This window comes from Sminthopsis crassicaudata, chromosome 5 (assembly GCF_048593235.1).
Source record: "Sminthopsis crassicaudata isolate SCR6 chromosome 5, ASM4859323v1, whole genome shotgun sequence".
In the NCBI taxonomy this organism is placed as follows: domain Eukaryota; kingdom Metazoa; phylum Chordata; class Mammalia; order Dasyuromorphia; family Dasyuridae; genus Sminthopsis; species Sminthopsis crassicaudata.
In genome coordinates, this window is record NC_133621.1 from 105,742,935 (window position 1) to 105,765,696 (window position 22,762).

At 32.2% G+C, this 22,762-nt stretch overlaps 1 protein-coding gene across 2 annotated transcripts in view; it reads right to left on the reverse strand.

Annotated features, from left to right (window-relative positions):
* CHRM2 (cholinergic receptor muscarinic 2) overlaps nucleotides 1-22,762 on the reverse strand; it is a 197,406-nt gene that overhangs the window by 153,492 nt on the left and 21,152 nt on the right. The window contains exon 3 of one of the 2 annotated variants that reach the window (XM_074267832.1): nucleotides 22,372-22,482. The exons of the other annotated variant lie outside the window; for it this stretch is intronic. The gene's annotated coding sequence lies outside the window, so the exon portion shown is untranslated. The remainder of the gene's footprint in view (nucleotides 1-22,371; nucleotides 22,483-22,762) is intronic. 2 annotated transcript variants of the gene reach the window in all.

The following is a 22,762-nucleotide window of genomic DNA, read 5'->3' on the forward strand; positions in this document are numbered from 1 at the left end:
AGTGAGTACAACACCTTTGGACAAGCAAGGGGAAATGGAACACCATCTGTAAAAGCCTAGGAAAATGGCCAATGAACTGAAAAGTTGCTGGGAGGCAGAATTGAATGCTTTAATTCTTTAACATATTGAGAAATAAGACAGAAGTTGTGATTTTCCACAGTTATAGAAAATGTGTACCCTAGAATCTCTTATTAATAATTTAATGCCTCTATATTACTTCAAGTGCTGAAGATGAAACTGACCTGAAATTATGTGTGAACCTAGTGACTTGGTTTTAGTAAACTAAATTGCCTTCTTTTTATCATAAGGTAGAAAATTTACTCATGACCATCAATACAATTTTTCCTAATAATGGCAATAATTTTAATGAAAAGAATAATTGAAATTTATATAGCCCTTCAAGAACTACAACATGCTTCCTCCCTCCTCCTTCTTTCCAACCATAGAAAATCAGTATTTCATTATCTCCACTTTGCAATTCAGAAAGTTAAAATGGGAGAATTGAATGAAACTAAAGCTTCCAAATTCAAGGAAGATGAGTTTTCCTAATTCCTAATTTCAAGTTCAATTCTCTATCCATTGCATTAATCTCTAATTTTGATAAGCTATGTAGCTCTTTAGTTAGAAACATGGTTGCAAGATTCATTAAAGATGAAGCAAGTTTCTAGTCAATGCAGCAACTGGAAAGTGCTAGTCATCACAGGGAGGCTTTTAGTTATAAGAGAAGGGTCAGAGTAGGTTTCTAGTTTAATTAATGGGTTAATGATAGATGAGACTATTCAGAGATATAATAATAATAATGAAGGTTAGAGGTGATACAATAGCAACTATATTCTTTGTACCTTTCTTAAAATTTCTGTATTTCTTTTTAATAATGAAAGCAATCATTCAAAATTATTAAAACATGAAGTATGTATAAATTATGTAAACAAATTTAAATCAGGTGATGTGTCAAGATCTATAAAAGACATTAGAGTTATAAAGACAAAAGTGACATAATCCCAGTTTTTTAAGGAATAAGAAAGGTAGCATATAAATATTTTAACATATGCACACACACACATATATATGTACATATATATATGTATATATATATAAAGTAAATAATGTTTCCCTAATTAATTAATAATTATATCTTAATTTTTTAAAAGAAAATAGTTATTGATCTTTTCTAAAGAGACACAGATTGTTTTGTTTTTGCAAAGCACCTCTATCATTTGTTGGCTACTAATTGAAAACAGACTTTAGTTCAAGAAAAGATCCTATAGCCTGTAGGGAAGATGCATATTTAGAATTCTATTTTGGTATTGATAAACAACAGATATAATCTCTATATTCCTAAATTCCTCATTGAGCTATTGATCGATGTCCAGTCAAAATAAATATTGATAGGCATAGGAAAGGAAGAAACATAACTGTAAGGAGCAGGTAATTCATGAGATTAGCATATGCATTTATTCATATATTAGGTGTGATGAAAATCTTCAGTGGCTTACAATTTGCCCAATGAGTAAAGTCCTTGGTTCTTTATTTGTCCAATCATTATCTTTTTGTGTGTTCTTTCTAATTCTGTTTGCTAGTTGTCTAATTCTATTGTTTAATGCCTTTCTTCTCTTTTTCATTTGGATCCTTTTTTAAAGTCCAACTTCGTATTTTCCCCACATATTCCAACTCTCAACCGGTATAGATCCTGTATCTCTGGAATCTCATATAGGACTTTGTTTTGTATTTCCATGATTTAAGTAATAACATATTGTTTTTTGTATGTGTCATATTTCTCTACTCTTTGTATGAGATGAGGAATAGGATATTATTTAACAGTTTTATTATTCCCTTAACCTGTCACAGTACATTGAATGGAATAGACATTTAGTAAATTTTGTTGAAATATTTGTTTAAAAATCTGTTGGAAAAAAGATAAGCATAGGTATTAATTAAATCTTTCCTTAATTTGAAAATAAGAAAACCATATACTCTGACATTCCATGATTGCTATTTCACATTTATTTTGGTGATCTCTCACTGTTGCAGGATCACCATTCTTTGAGAAAAATTATTGAGGTTTGCCTTATTCTTATGAGAAAACAGAACAACCCAAGTTCATGTTAAAACTCTTTTCTGACCTGTTTTATATAGTAAACTAGATGATCTGAATCAAGATTCATGAAGAGTACTCTCACCCTTTCCAATAGATGGCAACATTATACAGGGGAAAGAATGCTGGAGCAGAAGACCTGAATATGAATTCTCATTTTACCTTTGATGAGAAGGATAATGATATATATCCTTGAACATTAGATTCTTTATCTGTAAAATGGAATAATGACATTTTAAACAGCATACTGTTTGGAGTGAGGAGAGTGATATCTGTTGTTACAGTCAGTATTATAAAAGATGAAAAGTTCATAATAGTTGGGTTTTTTTGTTTTTTGTTTTTTTGGATTTTTGTTTGTTTGTTTGTTTGTTGGCAATAAATTCAGTCAGGACCCTAGAATTCAAATCCTGGCTATCCTATTTTCTATGATCTTCATCAACTCATTGCCCTTCTTTGGCTTCAGTTTTTTCATTTGTATAATTAGGGAGTTGGACTGGTTGATCTCAAAGGCTTCCAGTTCTCAGTTCTATGTTCCCATGGATTTGGATAAAAAGAGAAATCTGTTATTTTTCACTCTTAGAAAATGTATATTTCACAGAATAGGAAGGGACATTGAATTCCAGGAGTTTAGAGTTGGAAGGTACACTGGAGATTATTTAGTGCAAATCATCAACTTTACAAATGAGAGAAATATGGCCAATGGGATGAAATCATTACTTAGTTTATGTGAAGTCCGGGTTAGCTCTCTGGAGGCCTCAGAATCAGTTGGAGTTAGGATAAGCAAAAGTCCTTGGTCTTTAGGGGGAGAAGTGAAGGGGATCCACAAAACTGATACATACTCTCCACCAACCAGCCTCCCTTCTCCTTGCCCTCCTCCAAAATGATTCTGGCTTGTCTTACTCCATCCCCTAATCATTGCTACGATTATTTGTATACACCAAAAGATCGAGCCAGCATGGAAGAGTGAGAAAGGCCATTTTTTCAAGCATATGCTAATAGAGTATTGTTCAATAGGTAATTAGCCTTAAGTGCTAGGTTGTCCAGTGCACCTAGTCAGAGTTTCAGCCCTTTACAAGTTTATCCAAAGATACTATAACAAGTAAGTAGCTGGGCAATATTTGAATTCAAATATTATGATTCCAAATTCACCACCCTTCCCATTATACCATAGAGCTTCAGGTTAAATCTTATTGAATGGTTTATATTATTTTGCCCGGAAATACTTTCATTATTGCTTGTGTTTCCAAAAAAGTACTTGACTACTTCATGCTTCCTTCTAATAAGAAGCTAGGTTTATCTGACTACAAAGCTGTATGGATTGAAATAATTTTCCAGATAAAACAAAATAAAAAAGTAAAAAAGGCAGAGAGGCAAAACCCAATCATTCTGCTACAAGTAAACAATCTTTGACAAGTTGTAACTAATTTCCTCTGTGACAACAATTCTTAATATAGTTGCATATGTAATTCATGTCTTTACTCTCTTTGGGATCCTGACATTGGCATTGTTGTTTCAGAGCACCTAAACCAGATTTGAATTGATATATTGTTGTTACAGAGATCATAATAAACATAGGAAAATGGATAGAAAAAGAAAAAATAGACATGTTCATAGTGAACAAACCCAATTATGTAACTTGTGAGTTGAAGGGTTGAACATATGTCAGCCTTTAAAAGAGAGAGAAGTGAAGATACATAATTTTTCTCCCTTTTTCATGAATTAAAACATTCTAAGACCCCCACTAGATACAAAGAATGTAAGCCTTTCCATGCAGTTTGCAATACTTTTGTTAGAAGTATATAACACACTCAAAAGCTATTTCAAATACATTACATTTTCATTAAACTTATTGTCTTGACGTATACTTAAATTTTATTTTAAACTTAGTAACTATTAAAAATAAATAAAATGAATTATCATTGTCAAAATCATAATTTGAAGTTATCTGTGCCAAAATATAATTTTTTGTAATTGTAAAATAATGTTATATCTCTATCAATTTTTTTTTCTAGATTCTTGGAATATAGAAATGTGAATGATGTTCCTTGATTTATTTGGTATCTTGCTATTTTACAATAATTTATTGAATAACTTCATAACATTATAGCTGATTTTCACAGGGTTTTTTTTGACATTCAATTATGTTATCTACATATAGATAAACACTATTTTTCTTTCCATTGTTTATTTCTTTAATTCTCCTTCATGTTTCACTGCTAAGAATGGATGAAATAAACATTCTTATGTGATCATTATTTTTAATTCAAATACTTCTTTTTCTCCTGGACATAAAGTTAACATATGATTATATATTACTAAAAGATGTTCTAGTGTTAAATTTTAAAATATCTTCTAATATAAATTAAAGCTAATATTTTACTGAAGGCTTTCTCTATAGCTAATATGATAGTTTTCTTTTTTCTTTCCATTTTTTTATATGACTTGATGCATTAATTTTTCTTCACCTCATTTTGAACCACTCTTTAATTGCATTTAATAAATTTACTTCATCAAAATGGATCTTTTTATGTACTATCATATATTATTTGTAATATTTTATTTCACAGTTTTGTATCAATTCCCATTAATGATAATGGCCTATATTTTTCTTTCTCAGCTTTGTTTTAACTCACTTTAGGGTTTAAAATGATATTTTTTACAGAGAAGGACATGGGTAGCCTCTCTATCATCTTTTTATATGTTTAAAGAAAAAGTTATATCTATGCTATGGATACTCTTTCAAAACGTATTAAAAGAGATATCAAAATCATTTGATACTGAAGAAGAAATAGAGTGGTAGTTCAGAGGAGTAGATTAAATTCACATGACACAATAAGCAAGACCTAGTCTAGTATTAGATAAACTCCCAAACTCCAGCTTCTGGAATAAGAACTCATTATATGACAAAAATTGCTGGGGAAAGTAGAAAATAATATGTCAGAAACTCTCATAGACCTACATCTCACCCACCACATACCATAATAAAGTCTAAATGGGTACATGATTTGGGCATAGAAGATACCATAAACAAATCAGGACAACAAGGAATAATTTACCTATCAGATCTTTGGAGAAGGGAGGAATTTATGACCAAAGAAGAATCAGAGAATGTTACGAAAGGCAAAATAGACAACTTTGATTACATTAAATTAAAAAATTTTTGCACAACCCCCCCCCCCCGAAACAAGACTAAAAGGGAAATATAAAGCTGGGGGGGGGGAACTTTTATAGCCAGTGTTTCTAATAAGGGCTCATTTCTAAAATATATAAAGAACTGTATCAAATTTATAAGAATACAAGTCCTTCCCCAAGTGGTAGTCAGAGGATATAAACAGATAATTTTCAGATGACAAAATTAAAACCATCTATAGTTATATGAAATATAACTCTTAAAAATATGAATTTATGAAAAATAACTCTTCATTAGAGAAATGCAAATCAAAAGAACCCTGAAGTACCACCTCACACCTCTCAGATTGGTTAAGGTGACAGAAAAAGATAATGATAAATGTTGGGGGGGATGTGGAAAAACTGGGACACTAATGCATTGTTGGTGGAATTATGAAATGATCCAACCATTCTGGAGATCAATTTGGAACTATGCCCAAAGGGCTACAAAACTGTGCATAACCATTTTACCCAGCAGTGCCATTATTGGGTCTGTATCCCAAGGAAATCTTAAAGGAGAGAAAAAGATCCACATGTGCAAAAACATTTGTAGCAGCTCTTTTTATGTTTCCAAGAATTGGAAAATGAGTAGATGCCCATCAATTGGGGAATGGTGGAACAAGTTGTGGTATATGAAATTAATGGATATTATTATACTATAAAAATGATGATTAAGCTGATTTTTAGACAAGTCTGGAAAGATTTGCATGAACTGAAGCTAAACAAAACAAACAAAACTAGAGATTTATTGTATACAATAGCAAGAATGTGCAATGATGAACTATGAAAGGCTTGATTTTCTTAATGATTCAGATATCCAAAGGAAACCCAATAGACTTTGGACAGAAAATGCCATCTGCATTCAGAAACAGTATTAAGGAGTTTGGAAACTGAATGTAAATCAACACATTCTATGTTCACTTCTTTTTTCTGTTTTTTTTTTTTTTTTTTTTAATCTCTCTCATAGTTTTTCCCTTTTGCTCTGATTTTTCTCTCCCAACATGATTCATAAAATAATATGTATTAAAATTTTGAAAAGTAAAAAAAAAAAAAAAGAAAAAGAAAATTTTAGTTTTTTAAAAAAGTATTGTTTAGATTATCATTTTTTCTATATTTATAACACTTTAATAAAAATGTTAAATTAAATATATATATTTACATATATATGTATTACATGATTCAATTTTCTTTAAAATAAAAAAAATTATATTAAAGCTTTACCCCAATTTTCTTTGTTCCTTCTAATAGAATTCTCCCTTCTAACAAAGAATTGTAGCTAAACAATAAGTAATAAATAGAACACATTGGCCATGTCTTACAATTTCTGCCTTATTCTACAACAATAGCCTTACTGAGAGGGGAAGTATATTTCACTGTAAATATTTCTAGAAAAAAATGATTATGGCTTTGAGAAGAATTATGTTTTTCAATGTATTTTTTTGTGGCTGAAATAAGCTACTTTGAATATATGTGTTTATGAATTATAATATAACACATATATGCATATATGTTACCATGTAAACCCAGATCTCTTGACTTAAAATCTAAAATTTTCCTACTTCACCACATGGTTTTGGGGGCTGTTTATACAGGAAGGCATGACAGACTGTGATCCCAGGTACACACAGTCCATCCTGTAAAGTTTAGCCTCAGGGCATAATCTTGAGTGGAATGAGGCCTCAACATTATGATTAATTCAGCTATGGTTTTGCTCAATATTTTCAATAGCCCTCAGTGTTAACAAATGTTTCTATCTTTGCTTTTAAGAACAGAGAAAACAGTGAGAGAGAAAACGTAAGATAAGTACTCTAACCTATTTGGACTTATGAGGTTATTCTGGAGTATTGTACTCTATTTAGGGGAGCAACAGGTATACACAAAATAAAGTTAGGAGAGGAAGAGTTGAAGAAAATAAAAATGGTTAGCATGGAGAGGAGAAGACTTGCTGGGAAATCTGAATTAAAAGGATGTGATTTGGAAGAAAGATTAGATTTTTTTTTTTCTTAGCCCCACAAGGTATATTGTAAAGAAAAGAGATAAACTGAGGCCCAATGAAAGGAAACAATTTCTAACATGTAGAACTGATCAAAATTGAAATGAGTTGACTACATAAGTAATAACTACATGTAAATCTATGTCTTATAATGGAAATTATGAATATTTGTCAACATTATTTAGGGAATTTTTGTGCAGTTGTATATTAAAGAAAATAATTATTTACTATTCTTTAAGTGTAGAGATTCTGCATTTGTGGAAGAAACTTAGGATAAATCCTCACATTAATGAACCACAAGAGCTTCCTAAGTATTTGGGTGCCTCTGACTCTGCTCTATCAGTAACTAACTCCCATATCCACAGAGAACTGAAGAAGCAAGCAGTGATTCATTCAGCTCCCTGCCCCTTTTCCCATAACTGTTCCCTGGTTAGTCACTTACCATATAAGTCTGGATTAAGCAAAAACTATAGGTTTTGTTTTTCTCTTTTCCTGTACGGTGCTCACTAATTCTTTCTGAAGAGAGCAAATGAAACTTACTATTGTCTATGTTTTTTTCACTGTTATGCAAGGGGAATCAACATCAAGTTTTCACATCACCATTTTTAGGAACAAAAGACAATTCATTCATTGGCTATATTTCCCCCATAGTCTCATGAAATACTTGAAGGCAAAATTTGGTACTGTACGATGAACAAAAGAATGGAGAAGCAAATGCAGTCAAGAAAGCATTTGAATGATTCCAAGTTACTCCCTTTCCAGTGGATTCTTTCTACAAATTTGTTCTAAGCTGGAGAACTTTCAGAGTATGAAAATTGATGATTGGTATCACAGAAAGGGGGAGGGGGAGAAAGACTTTCTGTCTAAATTGGTTTTATTGATTATTAGTAATCTCACTAAGAAAGAGAAGAAGAGACATTTGCTCTCCTGTGAGTTTTTATGAGTAAGGACTGGATCAGTGCATCAAGTGAATCAAATCCTTCAATTATAAGTGTCTTTGGACAAGGAACTCTGTCTCTTTACACTTCAATTTCTTAATTTGCAAATTTTCTGATGTGGGAATTAAGGAAGAGAATAGGTAAAAGGAACCTGGCAACAACAGCCTGGCTCCGGAAGCTTTTGAGAAATAATCAAGTAGACTATAAAGCCCCCTAAGAAGGTAAACCCTGCCACTAATGCCAAGTAATAATAACTTTCTCAGCTTGAATCCATTGTCCTTCCTAAAGTTAGACTCTTATTTTTTTCAGGACAAGTGTTAGCACAATTTAGAATATAAGATTACAACCAAAGGGGTTTTGTTTTCAAGGAGGGGCTCCTTATTATTGCCAGTGAGTACAGGTGGAAAGAACACATTTACTTGGCTCTTATCTCATTATTCCTTAATGAGTTTACTTCTATGATATACCCAGCAAGAGAATTTTTGACAAAGGAACTGCCCTTGAGTTAAACATTACATACTGATAGGACCCCTGGCAAAGACAACGGTGGTTTTGCCATGTGTATTCATGATGAAATATAGCACAAATGTAAACTATCACTATTGCCTCAAGCAGTCTAAGTTTTCAAAACCATTTCCTAAAAAATTATGTAGATACCAGGAAAAGAAGTAATTGTTAACCAAGAAGCCACTTTTTTTTTTGTTACAAATTAATCATAAATCTAGGGAGGAAAAATTGTTTCACATTACTTTTAAAAATTGTAATATTTTTACATCATCCACATTTCCCACTGTATTTCTATCATTTCCCTCCCTGACAATTATCCCTCATAAAAAATAAGAAAAAAATAATTCAGTAAATCTAACTAATACTTCAAATATATCTGAAATTATATGTAGTGTTCTATAATTATAGTCTATTACATCTGAAAAGAGGATAGGAATACGTCTTTTCATATTTCTTCATTGGGCCCAAGTTTGCTCATTATAATTTCAAAGTATCCTGTTTTAAATGTTCTGTTAGTGGGACCTTTCTTTTGCGCAGGTAGGTGGGTAGTGGATAATGTATCCTGGCCTGAAGTTTGGAAGACTCATCTTCCTGCATTCAAGCATGACTTCAGACATTTCCTAGTTTGGCAGTCTTGGGCAAATCACTATTTGCTTCAGTTTTCTTTTTTATAAAATAAATGGGAAAAGTAAATGGCAACCATTCCTGTATCTTTGCTAAAAAACAAAACAAAACAAAACAAAAACAAAAAACCCAAGTGAAGTCATGAATCAGTAGAAATGACTGAAAATAATTGAAACTAAGAACTTTCCATTTTCATTATAATGGTCATTGTGTAAACTATTTACCTGATTCTGCTCAATTCACTTCTCAATGGTTCATAAAAATTTCATGTATCTTTATACTCATGATATTCACTCATATTGAGAATTAGTTTAGTTAATACTCAACTGATGGGAATTTACTCCCCTCCCCATTTCTTTGCACTTCTCTCTGCTTCTCCAAAAAAAGAATGCTGCCATAAATGTAATAGTGAAAATAAGGCCCTTGCTTTTTTGTGTTTTTATTTTTTTTGTTTTTTTAATAGTCCTTGGAATATGTACCTTACAGTGAAATATATGAATCAAAGTGTATAGAGATGTTGTCACTTTTATCCCATAGTTCTAATTTATTTTTCATAATGATTAAATCAGTATGCCTATTATTTCTACAATAACTCCAAATTTTATTATTCTCATATATATTCTCATTTTCTTCTATATCAATTTATGGGTATGTAGTTCAAAAGAATTGTTTTAATTTATATGCCAGTTATTAATTTTCTGGAATATCCCTTTATATAGTTATTAATATTTTGTTAATTATTTTTAATTCTTTTGATAACTGCCTTCATATCTTTTGCTCACTTGAGTATTGGGGAATGTTTTTTTAATCACTATATCATTTTGTTATTGATCAATGCAAAACTGTTATCAGATATATATGATAGAATTTTTCCCAATTTGACTACATCACTTATTCTATTTACACTAAGCTTTGTAAATGCAAAAGCTTTCCAATTTCGTGTATTTGAAGTTATTCATGTTTCTTTTTTTAAAAAATCACTTGTTTTAATTTGATTAAGACTTTGAATCCTAGCTATACTTGTAAAAAGTTCCACTTTTGGTTCTCTCCTAATTCTTTTTTTATGTCATGAAGGAGAATACCTAAACTAAGAGATAGCAAAAGCCAGCAATAGGGTAAAGTGCCGAAAGAATCTAGACCTAAGAAGAAGATGAGATATGAGAACGGGGTTGAAAAAGTAATATAGGATAGTTGTAATGTTGGGGAGCATTCCTAGTCCATGACTGTTATTGTGAAATATTTGAATGGTACAAATATAATAGGAAGAGGATTGCCTCTTAAAGCAAGCCTGACAATTTCCTTTTAGACACAAGTCTAAGTAAGGCCAAAGGGTTGTATTCAAAGACTAGAAAAATTTAAATACCTGAATTATATATATTATATATGAAGATCCACAGAGCATATGTGCAACAAGGGGCAATAGTAAAGGTGGTTGAGGAGTGTTATTAAGGGTTTTTTTATTTTTGATGAACAAAATTTGTTCTCCTTCCAATGTGATTTTAATCATGTAAAATGGTATTAAAAGACTGAAGAAACTATATAGTAACTTATATTAGAAATTGAGAAACCAGCAAAGGAAATTGATTGTTATGGGCAAATGAAAGTTCTTTTGTAGATTTTATTTAATTGCTTATTTTGTTTGGTTTTTGTTTATCTCTTTATATTTTGGGGATTTGATTATTTATTTATTTCTAATGAATTCTTTGGGAATAAAAAAAAAAGGATGTCCAATATTTAATGTGCATTATTATTTTGGTTGTAAAGCAAGCATATTTTTTTCCATGTTCATATTTTAAATTTTTACCCATAGCTCTCTGAAGATTTAGGCAAAAACTATATATACTTTGATTCCTAGGTTAAATTGTGCTGGGAGGCAATTGAACCAAAGATACATTCCTGAGAGTAAGAATGAAAATACGATTGTAACCTGACCTAGACCAAACTCCTTACATGGGGGACAGGTAGATACCTATTCTAGAATAATTCTATCAGAGTCTTCTTCTGCGGACAGGAAAAATGATGCAAAATCCTTTCTCTCTATTTGAAATAAAAACTGAAAGTTTGCAAGAAGAAATAAATATATGAATAATCTATACTCTTATGGATAAAAGTAGTGCATAAATACAACATAGATTTCCCCTGAAAGTTTAATAGAAAAATATAGGTTTCCAGCAAAAGAAAAAAAAAAGTTCTTTTTCAGTCCCAGTCCTACTCACTCTGAGGTTCAGAAATATTTTTGTATTGCTGAGACAAATCATTTTTCTGGCAAATATTTTAAGTGTTGGGAAAGGGAGGAAAGGAGGGAAAGAGTTAGGGTGGTCCATATGATGACCTGTTTATCTGTCCCAAAACTTTGGGACAGTTGCTTTCAGTTATCTTCTGGTTTATACCTTAGCCCTTGCCATCATTCTTTTTTTGTGGCACTATTCTTCTCTTGTATCAAGTGATAGTGTTAGAAAACATGGCAGAATGACCTGAAGCAGAGTGTTTCCCTAGCAGTTAAAACAACAACAACAAATAAATAAAACAACTGGTATTATCTATAGAAGGTGATTCAGAATGAAATGGGAGATCTAGGAGAATTATTTGCATAGTAATGACAACATTCTAAGAAAAACAAACTTTGAACACTTGATGACCAACCAGAGTTCAAGAATACCTGTGCTGCAGCAATAGCAAGATTATATAATGATCAATTTCAGATGGATGTGGCTCTTTTCAACAGTGAAGTGATTCAGACTAGTTTAAATTGTAGTGTGATGGAGAGAGCCATCCATACCCAGAGAAGATTGAGTGTGGATCACAACATAACATTTTCACTTTTTTGTTGTTGTTGTTTGCTCGCATTTTGTTTTCTTTCTTAGTTTTTCCCTTTTTGATCTGATTTTTCTTGTGTAGTTTGATAATTGTGGAAAATATGTATAGAACAATTACATGTTTAACATATATTACATTACTTACCACCTAGGGGAGAGGGTGCAGGGGAAAGGGAGAGAGAGAAAATTTGAAAAACAGGTTTTGCAAGGGTGAATGTTGAAAATTATCTATGCATATTTTTTTGCCTGGGATCCTAAATTTTTTATTTTTATTTTTTATTGAAACTTTTTATTTTCAAAGCATATGCAAAGATAATTTTTCAATATTGACTCTTGCAAAAACCTTATGTTTCCAATTTTCCCCTTCTTCTCCCCATCCCCTCCCCTAGATGGCTAGTAATCCAATATATGTTTTTTATTAATTTCATAATTATAACATTTTTGACAGTACATATGCATGGGTAATTTTTTACAACATTATCTCTTGCACTCTCTTCTGTTCCGAATTTTCCCCTCCTTCCCTCCATTCCCTCCCCTAGATGGCAGGCATTCCCATACATGTTAAATACATTATAGCATATCCTATATACAATATATGTGTGCAGAACTGATTTTTTTTTTGTTGCACAGGAAGAATTGGATTCAGAAGGTAAAAATAACAAAAATGCAAACAGTTTACACTCATTTCCCAGTGTTCCTTCTCTGGGTGTAGCTGATTCTGTCCATCATTGATCAACTGGATCTGAATTAGATCTTCTCTTTGTTGAAGATAACTCTCTTTGTTGAAGATATCAATATATGTTAAACATGGTAAAATATATGTAAATCAGATCTAAGCACACACATTTATATAATTATCATGCTGAATAAAAAATTCTGGTCAAAAAGGAAGAAAAATGAGAAAGAAAATAAAATTCAAGCAAACAACAAAAAGGTGAAAATGCTATGTTGTGATCCACACTCAGGTCCTATAGTCTTCTTTGGGAGTGTAGATAGCTCTCATCTTTGCAAGATTTTTTGAAAACTGGCCTGAATCATCTCATTGGCAAGAAGAGCCACGTTCATCAGAATTGAGCATCACATAATCTTGCTGTTGCCATGTACAATGATCTCCTGACTCTGCCCATTTCACTTAGTCTATTCATATTTTTTTTAAATAAAAAGCTTTAATTTAAAAAAAAAGGATGAAAGATGGTATTTCCCTCCACATATCATAGGCATAGATTCAAGGTAAAGAATGAGAGAGATCTTTTGGACATAAACAGAAATTTGTTTTATTTAGATATGAATATGTATTAAAGAATTTTAGTTTTTCTTCTTTTCCATTAGTAAAGAACAAAATAATGTTTATTTGATTTTTTTTTAAACTCAAGATTGTAGATATGGGAAAATTGTAGTTGGCTTTTTTTTGGGGGTGGGAGGTGAGGTGTAAAAAATCTCTTGCACTCTTGATACAGACTTCAGTAAGCACTTTGTACCTCTAGGTTATAAGAAACTGCTGACTTATCAGCCCAGAGATCTCTGAGAACAATCCAGGGAGGCCACAATGGCCCTCTTGAATTTAGGTTCTGCTTTTTTTTGAGAATATGAATGACAGCATAGCTGCAAAGAGCCCTGATTTACTCCTGTGGGAAAGACATAAAATTTTTCCCTACTCACTCTCCTGTACCCTTCAACCCCGTCCTGTTTGGATTTATACAAAGGTAGAAAAAAAGGTTCATTTTCACAAAATAATCACATGTGTAGTTACTCTAGGATTAGAAACACAGATGTAGAAAAAAAAATAATTTCTCTGGCTAAACTCTCAGAAATAGAACTCCAAACCAAGTGGTTCCATTATAGGAATCCATGTAAGAGCTCATACTACTAATTTCTTAAGGAAAATTCTCTGGGACTATAAAGAGAAAGTAAAGATGGTGGGAGTAGTTCAGATAAACTCAGTTTGCTCTATGAAATAAACCATTTCTGTGTACTAAGAAAACATTTCTCATTCCTGCAGGGAAAAAACCATCATGAAAAATTGCATCATTATAGAAGACTAATTTTAATATCTCTGTTTTAAAACCATTTTAGAGTCTCTTTAAATACAATTTTCAAAAGTTTTTATTCTTGTATTGAGTAGAATTTTTGTATCTTTAAAAGAGCACACATAGTGTGAGTAGTAGACTAGGAAAACTATAAGAAGAGAGAAGCACAGAGTAAGTTTTTGAGACTGTGAACTTCACACCACCACCACTTGAAAGTGATCATGGGCAGTGTTTTCACAAAGAACAAGGAATTCTACTTCTGATAGCTTTTTGAAGGTGTTTCTTCTTGTGGGTGAGGGGAAAGAATAGCAATTAGCAAGAAACTCGAAAGAGTTTATTGTGGATTTTTTTCACACAGTAAAATGCAGTCAGCTAATACCTCCTTTAAAAGGGATACCCATAAGAAATAAAAACTTATCATAAGCGTGTCTAACTAAGCCACTTAGAAGATACAGAAGCAAATTTGAGGCTATACATACACACATATAAACACAGAGATCATCATATATGATTCATATATATATACAGAGAGAGAGAGAGAGAGAGAGAGAGAGAGAGAGAGAGAGAGAGCAGATATATGTATATGCATTTATGCATACACATGTATATACACATTGTATTTCAGAGAAGGGAAACTTACAAAGATAACCTTGATCAAGAAATAGTCTAGTTGTGTGTGTGTGTGTGTGTGTGTGTGTGTGGAAGCTAAGAGAAATGCTTTGGAGATGTCCTGTTCCCTGCCAAATATCTGTCTTTTAAATTGTTGGGGCTAATGATCATTGGAAATTATGTATGTAGGAAGCTAGCTTTAGAGAGAATATGCTCAGAGATGCAGTCTTTTTTAAAATCTTAATTATGTCTTAAATTCTCAATATTATTCCATCTTCTGGATCCTATCTCCTGCTTAGTGGATTAAATAGTCAGAAAAAATACACATAGTTACAGATTCTATGACATCTTTATAATATTTCTAGTGGGAAAGCAATGAAGAAATGATACATGATATCACACAAAACAGATATAATTATTAGCTCCCAATTGTTGAGTTCTTGTTACCATGTTACATACACAAACTGCACTAGATTCCTGCTTTATCTTGTCCTTATGTATATAAGGACAGGATTTATAACATATAGAAATAAAGACTGCTTTGTCCAAATATATTTAGTTGCCTTCTTTCTGCCTACTTTCTTTAGTATGTCTAGTTTACTGCATTCCTGAGTAGAAGTGATCTTGGAATCAGTCCACACCTTATGGTTGCTGACCCAGTTATGGCACGATCTCCAGTTTTCTATGAATTAAGTTTTACCTGGCCTTCTTCTGACCCACTAAACATGCTGTGAGTCTTTTTAACTTTACCTAGATTATAATTATTTGATCTCAGTAAGGTAAAGCTAGTGTAAGTACTGGAGCAGTAGAAGTAGTTTTCATTGTGCTTTTTACATATACAATATATATTTGAATTTTAGTACATATCAGCTTTGTTTTTAATAGCCATTTATGATAGGTTAGATAGGGAGGTGGTGCAATAATAGACTTCCATGGCTAGAATCAGGAAGATTCTTTCTGAGTTCAGATCTGGCTTCAGATACTTGCTAGGTAAGTAACACTAGGCAAGTCACTTAACCCTTTTGCCTCAGTTTCCTTATCTGAAAAAAAAGCTGGAGAAGGAAATGGCAAGCCATGTTATTATATTTGTCAAGAAAACTCCAAATGGTGTTAGGAAGTTTCAGACATGATTGAAATGACTGAACAACAGAAATAGGTTGGAAGGACAGATTTAAAAGTCCTTGAAATATGAATGTAATGAAAATCTATTGTGCCTTAAGAAATGATGAAAATTGTCCCCCCCCCAGCAAAACCTATGAAGACTTATATGATCTAATACAATATAAAATGAGCAAAACAAATTCACCAAACATAGTAAAGACAAACAATTTTGTAAAATTTAAGACTTCTGATAAATAAAATGGTCAGTCAAAATCCCAGGGAACTGATGATGATCTTGTCCATCTCCTGACAAAAGTGTGATGCATTCAAGATGCAGAATGCAATATATGTTTTTGTACATGGCTAATATGGGAGATTGTTTTGCTTAACTACACACATTTGTTACAAGGGGTTTTTTTTGTGTCTTTTTTTAGTTTAGAAAGATAAAAGAAAGAGAAAGGAAATGATTATGAATTGAAAAATTTTTTGAATGAAAAAACTAGATATAAAAAAGAAAGCATTAAGAACAAAGTTAATGGACTGATTTGTCTCAGGTATAATAATGTATTCTTTCTTAAGCTTGCCATTATTCACTTCTTCATCATGACATTTAAGACCATTATCTCATATAATACTAACTAACCAAATCTTCCCCCAACATCAACCTTACTTCCACTTTATGCCTTTCTTTGAGTTTCATTATATATAAAAGAAGTATGTGTGGGGTGGAACAGGTTAATTGCAAAATCTCTTTTAACTCCAAAGCTACACACAAAATGCCTCTGCTAAAATGGATTGCTGAAATTATCCAGACCAATTTAAACCTAAACAGCAATCACTTCTAAAATATTCCTTCCATGTAATCCCAATCCCATTTGAAACACTCCAAAGAAAAAGAATCCATACCTTTTGAGGTATGCCAGTTCATCATACTCAGTATACTGTAGTGGAAAAGAGTATGAGATACAGATTTAGAAAAAAAGTTTAAAATCCTACTTCTGCTACTTACAGCCTATGTGATGAAGGGCAGGTCACTCAACTTCTCTAGCTCTCAATTTTATCATCTGTAAAATGGGAAGAAAATGGACTAGAGTATCTTGGAGATCCATTTCAGTTCTAAATATCCCTTTGTAGCATTAAATCAGTTGAAAAATGCTTTTGCTGTAAAATTAACCAGAGCTTTAATCTTTTTTGTTTTCCTCAATTGAAAAAATACAGATGGCATAGAATCCTAAGCAAAGTAGATTCCAATTTATTGGGGTATATTACTAAATCAAATTATGGTAAATAGATATAAGATAATATTACTGTAATATAAGAAATTTTGAATATGGATTATAAAGAGTAACTTTGCAAGTCATATATGAACCAAAGCTGACTGACGTAATCAGAACCAGGAGATCAAATTGCTCAATAACCTTTATGGTGCAAAGACATGGAAATTGATGCAATGATCAGTCTTGACATCAATTCATGAGATGGTTGATGAAACATGCATCCCATCTTTTAGTAATGAGATGAATTTCCAAAAGAAGCTCTTCTTATCATATATAGCCTAGTCATTATTTTTTTGTTGTTAAATATACTATTTTTTGTTATAAGGGAAGGTTCAGGTGCTAGTGGGAGGGTGTATTAAGAAATGGCATCAATAAACATGTAGCAATAAAACATTATTTTAAGAAATTGTACAAAAGGAAGGCCAGAAATACCAACTTGGCAACATGGGCAGAAGATTGGCTAATTCCCATTGTAAGGTAAGCTTAGAACTTAATTCATGTAATTAAGAGGGAAACATGGCAGAAACAATTAATTTACTTACTTTCAAAATCCATCTAAATATCATATTTAGTATCAATCAACCTAGCAACAAATATTTATTAAGCATCAATTATTTGCAAGGCACTAGGATCATAACTATGATAAATGAAACAATCCTTATTTACAAACATATCTTAAAGGAGCAAAAAACAAGGGCATCTAGTTTGTGTGCCATAGATTGCAAACAACTAGAACAGACTAAATCATTGACTTTTAAAAACTTTTTTAATCAAGATATTTTGATATTGCCTCTATACAACTATATCTGTCTGGTAGCTAGAAAGTTTCAACTACTTAAAAGATCAATTCTCTGAAGCCCTAAAGAATGCACTACCAACCTTTCAATTTTATTATTTGTTTCACTAAGATTAGTTTATCCTGACAAGTGGACCTTATCACCAAGAAAATTCCTAGCTTGAGCCCTGTGGAATAAGGGAGGCCAATGTACACTCAGAGGCGTGGAAAAAAATCATATAAAGGTGACAAATCATCGCTCTCTGGTTCAGAGATAGGCCCATGTCCATGCCCATGCTCATGCTAAATTTGCACAGTACCATGATGCTAAGGATCAACATACACTGATAGTGACCCTGAACCCTTCATGTCAGGGGACACCTGATCAGTTACTCTATTTTGCTGTGGCCATGACAATTTTCTTGTGGCCATTGCAGACAACTAAGAGCAGAAAAATCCTATGGCTTGAGGGAGAGGATCAGAACTTTGCTTTGATAAAGAAAGGCTATGGGGAGCTTACTGGAGAAAAGGAATGTCTGTTCAGAATATTAAGATAAGGCTATTTTGGGCAGTGGTGATTGCAGCCAGTTTTAAATCACAATAACGGCTGCTGTTACTATACAAGGCTGCTACTGGCTCACAGTTGTAAGAGATTTGAATTGCTTCTCCCATGGTAAGTATGGGTTTCTATGAGGGCTGTCTAATATCTTGAACCCTTTCCACTTTGCGACTGAGAAGTGCCAGGATACCCTTTTGGAAATGACAAATGTGGCATTGACTGCTTAAGACTAAGAAAACTGGTATAGAGTGAAAATTCTTATAATGGTTTGGCTTTTGCTTTTGTATTTTTGTTTTGTTTTGTTTTGCTCTATTTATTATGTGAGCTTATGGACAGGGTCAAGTTTCACCCTCTTACAAATGGATATAGTAGCATCTCTTGGAGAATGGTAGAAGAATAGAGCAGAGTTGAAAACAACTGTTACATAGATATTGGATGCTATTTTTAGCAAACTATCCTCACTTTTTTACCCATCATTTTTTATTATTAATTGTTTATATTATTTAACTCTATGGCATTTGATCATATTCACACCTTATAATCACAAGCATAGATTACTCAAGAAAGAAGAGACAGATATAGACTTAAGTATCCTGATAATTAACCTATGTTTTTGGGGGGTAAGAGAAATTTTTATATCTATTTGTTTTTTTAATAATAGACCCAAACCAAGTTTTAGCTTTCTCCAGGGGAAAAGTAGAAAAATAGAGAACTCTGAAATACTTTTCGTTTATTTGAAAATAATTGTTATATAGCTAATATAGGCATGAGACTAGCTAATATAGCTAATATAGGCATTATTTTTAGAAAACTATTTCCACTTTTCTATCCATCTGGGATTTTTTTTCTTATTAACTTTTTTGTACCATTGAGTTGTACAACCTTCAAACATTCTGATTTCTTACAATTACAAATTGCCCTGTGGACTCTCTGTCCTCTGAAACCCTACTGTTTCCAAGTGGAATGACACAGTCTTAAATTTGGACCTTGGCAGATCACAAAGGGAGAGACTGCCTAACAACATCTCTCTTGAAAACTATTTTCCATTTAATTTGAAGTCAATGCGTTAGTGTTGGCTCTTCTTCATGTGGGGGCGTTGTAACAGCTTATGTTGACTTATCATCCTTTCAGTTCTTGTCCTTTTGTTTCTGTGTAGCCCCAGAAGAGAATACTTAGAAAAGAAGTTGCTGATATTTTCTCCTTCACTTCCTTGCCCCTTTCAGCCCCCCTGCTACCTCCCAAAATAGAATGCAAGAGCCTTCCCAACATTCCCTGAGAGAACATCACGTTCCCAGGATAAGTGACAGTAGTTTGAGAGAGCATTCTATCGCCTCTGTGTAACATTCTCTGGACCTTGAAATACCCAAGTAGGCAAGAACACTAATTATTCAGCTCACCAACAACTACCTCATCTACCAGGGACCCCCAAAGCTGACTCACAGAAGATCAGTCCTAGATAAGACAAAAAGGATTTGATTTTGTGAATTAAATCTAATACTGGATCAGATATCCCCTTTACAATATTCCTGCCAAAGAGTCTTCCAGTTTCTGTTCTGAGCAATATATTTTGTCATGAAAATATACATATATTCACTGTTACATTCACCATTGCTATAGGGCAAACCTTAGTGTACTGTTTAGAAGATACTGCACCAATGATTAGAGACAAGTGAAATGAATTGCATCAAAATGCAAGTTTCTAATTTCTCTTAGTCTCAGAATCTAATGGTACTGCAGGGACAATGGTGGCCAATTTGGCAAGAGGTTAAGCAGCAAAGGTTCCCAATGACCTCAAGAAATGCATAAGCAAAAGAAAGCCCTCTGTTTTGTGATTTCTATTCTTAAAGATTCATTCACCATCATAATTTTCTTGTTCCCTTAAAAAAGCATGCATCTTCAGAAAATAAAAGCAGTCTATCATTTAGCTCTATGAATCATGTTTGGCACATAGTAAGAATACGATTAATTAATATTTGTTGATTGATTAATTCACTTTGCATGAATTTTCTTTTTTTTTTCTAATTATATAAATTTTGATACTTCTTGCTTCTGTTGTTTTTTTAAAAAAATCTCTTCTGGATTGATGAAATGACTGAAAGGTTAATCAACTAGTAAAACTTAGTAACATTATAGAAATGTCAATCTCCAAAAATATCTGGAAATAAAAAAAATGAATGAATGAATGAATGACAAGAAGTATTTGCCAAATGTTGATCCATGCCAGGGAGCCCCAGAGAAGGGAAGGGGGATAGTCCTTAATCTTAAGAAGCAAAACAAAAAACTAAATAATAAATAATTTGATCATAACTAGTCTCATCAAAGCACACTGAGATAAATATTTTATAAAGGAAACATATTATTTCAGCTTTTCTTCCAAGCATGAGATCACTATTATTAAGTCATATGCTTATGAAAGGCCCTAGGTGGACAATAAGTAAACATGAAAATAATGGAAAGAGGAAGAGAAAATAAGTAAATGTTTTAAAAGTGAGGGATGTGGAAGCCCTTTTTGTAGTGGCAAGAAACTGGAAACTGAGTGGATGCCCATTAGTTAGAGAATGGCTGAATAAGTTATGATATATGAATGCTATAGAAAATTATTGTTCTATAAGAAAAGATCAGCAGGATGATTTTAGAGAGGTCTGGAGAGACTTATTATACATGACAACAACAAGATTATATGATGATTAGTTCTGATGAACATGACTTTCCAACAATGAGATGATTGAGCCCAGTTCCAATGATTTTGTGATGAAAAGAGCCATCTACATCCAGAGAAAGGATTGTGAGAACTGAATGTGGATCACAACATAACATTTTCACTTTTTTTTTGTTTGCTTCCATTTTGTTTTTTTTTTCCTCTTTTTTTTCCTTTTTTGATCTGATTTTTCTTGTGTAGCAAGATAATTGTAATAAATATGTATGCATATATTGGATTTAACATATCTTAACATGTTTAACATATATTGGATTATTTGCCATCTAGAAGAAGGGGTGGGGGAAAGAAGGGAAATTTTTGGAACACAAGGTTTTGCAAGGATCAATGTTAAAAAATTATCCATGCATATGTTTTGAAAATTAAAAAAAATCTTTAATATAAAAACAAACAAACAAAAACAAAGAGGGATGGTAATTGGGATTCAAAGTTTTTTCTTTTAAAATTTTAGATTCAAAGAAGTAAGAAAAGACACCAGAGAATTAAAGAAAAGTTGAAAGAATCAAGAAGTAAACTCAACTATGAAATAGAAAATTGACATCACTTTGGAATATTATAATACAACAATAATGAATGAATATAGGCATGAGACTAGCTAATATAGCTAATATAGAAAAATGACATAATAGGATTGTTCTTAGAGGTTCATGAGTCTCAGATCAAAGGAAGGGAAATTGCTATGGTCCATTCACTTCAGATAGTTGCCACATAATATAAAACTACCAAAGATTTAACAGAAGTCACTGCCTCATCCTCCAGCCCAATTGTATTCTATTTGGATTTCCACAGTTGTTGGAGAGTGAATGCCAAGGATGAACTCTAAAAGACAGTAAACACAGAAGCATGTTATATATACTGCTGTGTTCATAACAATTTAGGAATATTTTTTTGCCCAATATGAGATTAAGAAAGGAAGGAAGCAAAAGATAACCTAGTTGTGCCACTGAAGGTTATAGCTCTATGCTGTCTTAATAATTTGGAAAACAGGCAGATATTTTAGCATTTGGATAAATAATGGAGTTTTCTGATTTGTTTTGTTTGGCATCCTGTAGATTCTAATTAAGGAATCCTTTCATTTAGGTAAATGCAACCAAATCCTTTTAGTTTAACTGTGATCTCAATTTATCTATGAAAGGTAAGCTTTCCATAGATTTCTGAAGGCCTACCTTCCAGCTTCAGGACTATGGTAGTAGGTGTCCTTTGTTGTTGCTTGGGCCACAAATTTCCTTCTGTGTATAACCAATCATTCGCACTTCTGGATGGCCTTGAAGATACTACTGGAATGGGAAGAGGAAAAACCAGATGCAGAAGCTATACTAATCACTGGGACCAGGGGTAGAAGCAGAAAGAAGTACAGATTCATTAACTACAGGGAAATAAAGAGAAGAATGAAATAAAAACTCACAAATTGTTCCAGGCAAAATTGTTGTTTTTAACTTAAATTATAAAATTTTTATGATTTATAATATATAATAAATTTATGTTTAATATATTAATTATCTATATATAATATTAATTATATATTATATAACTAATTAAATATAATTTATAATAAAT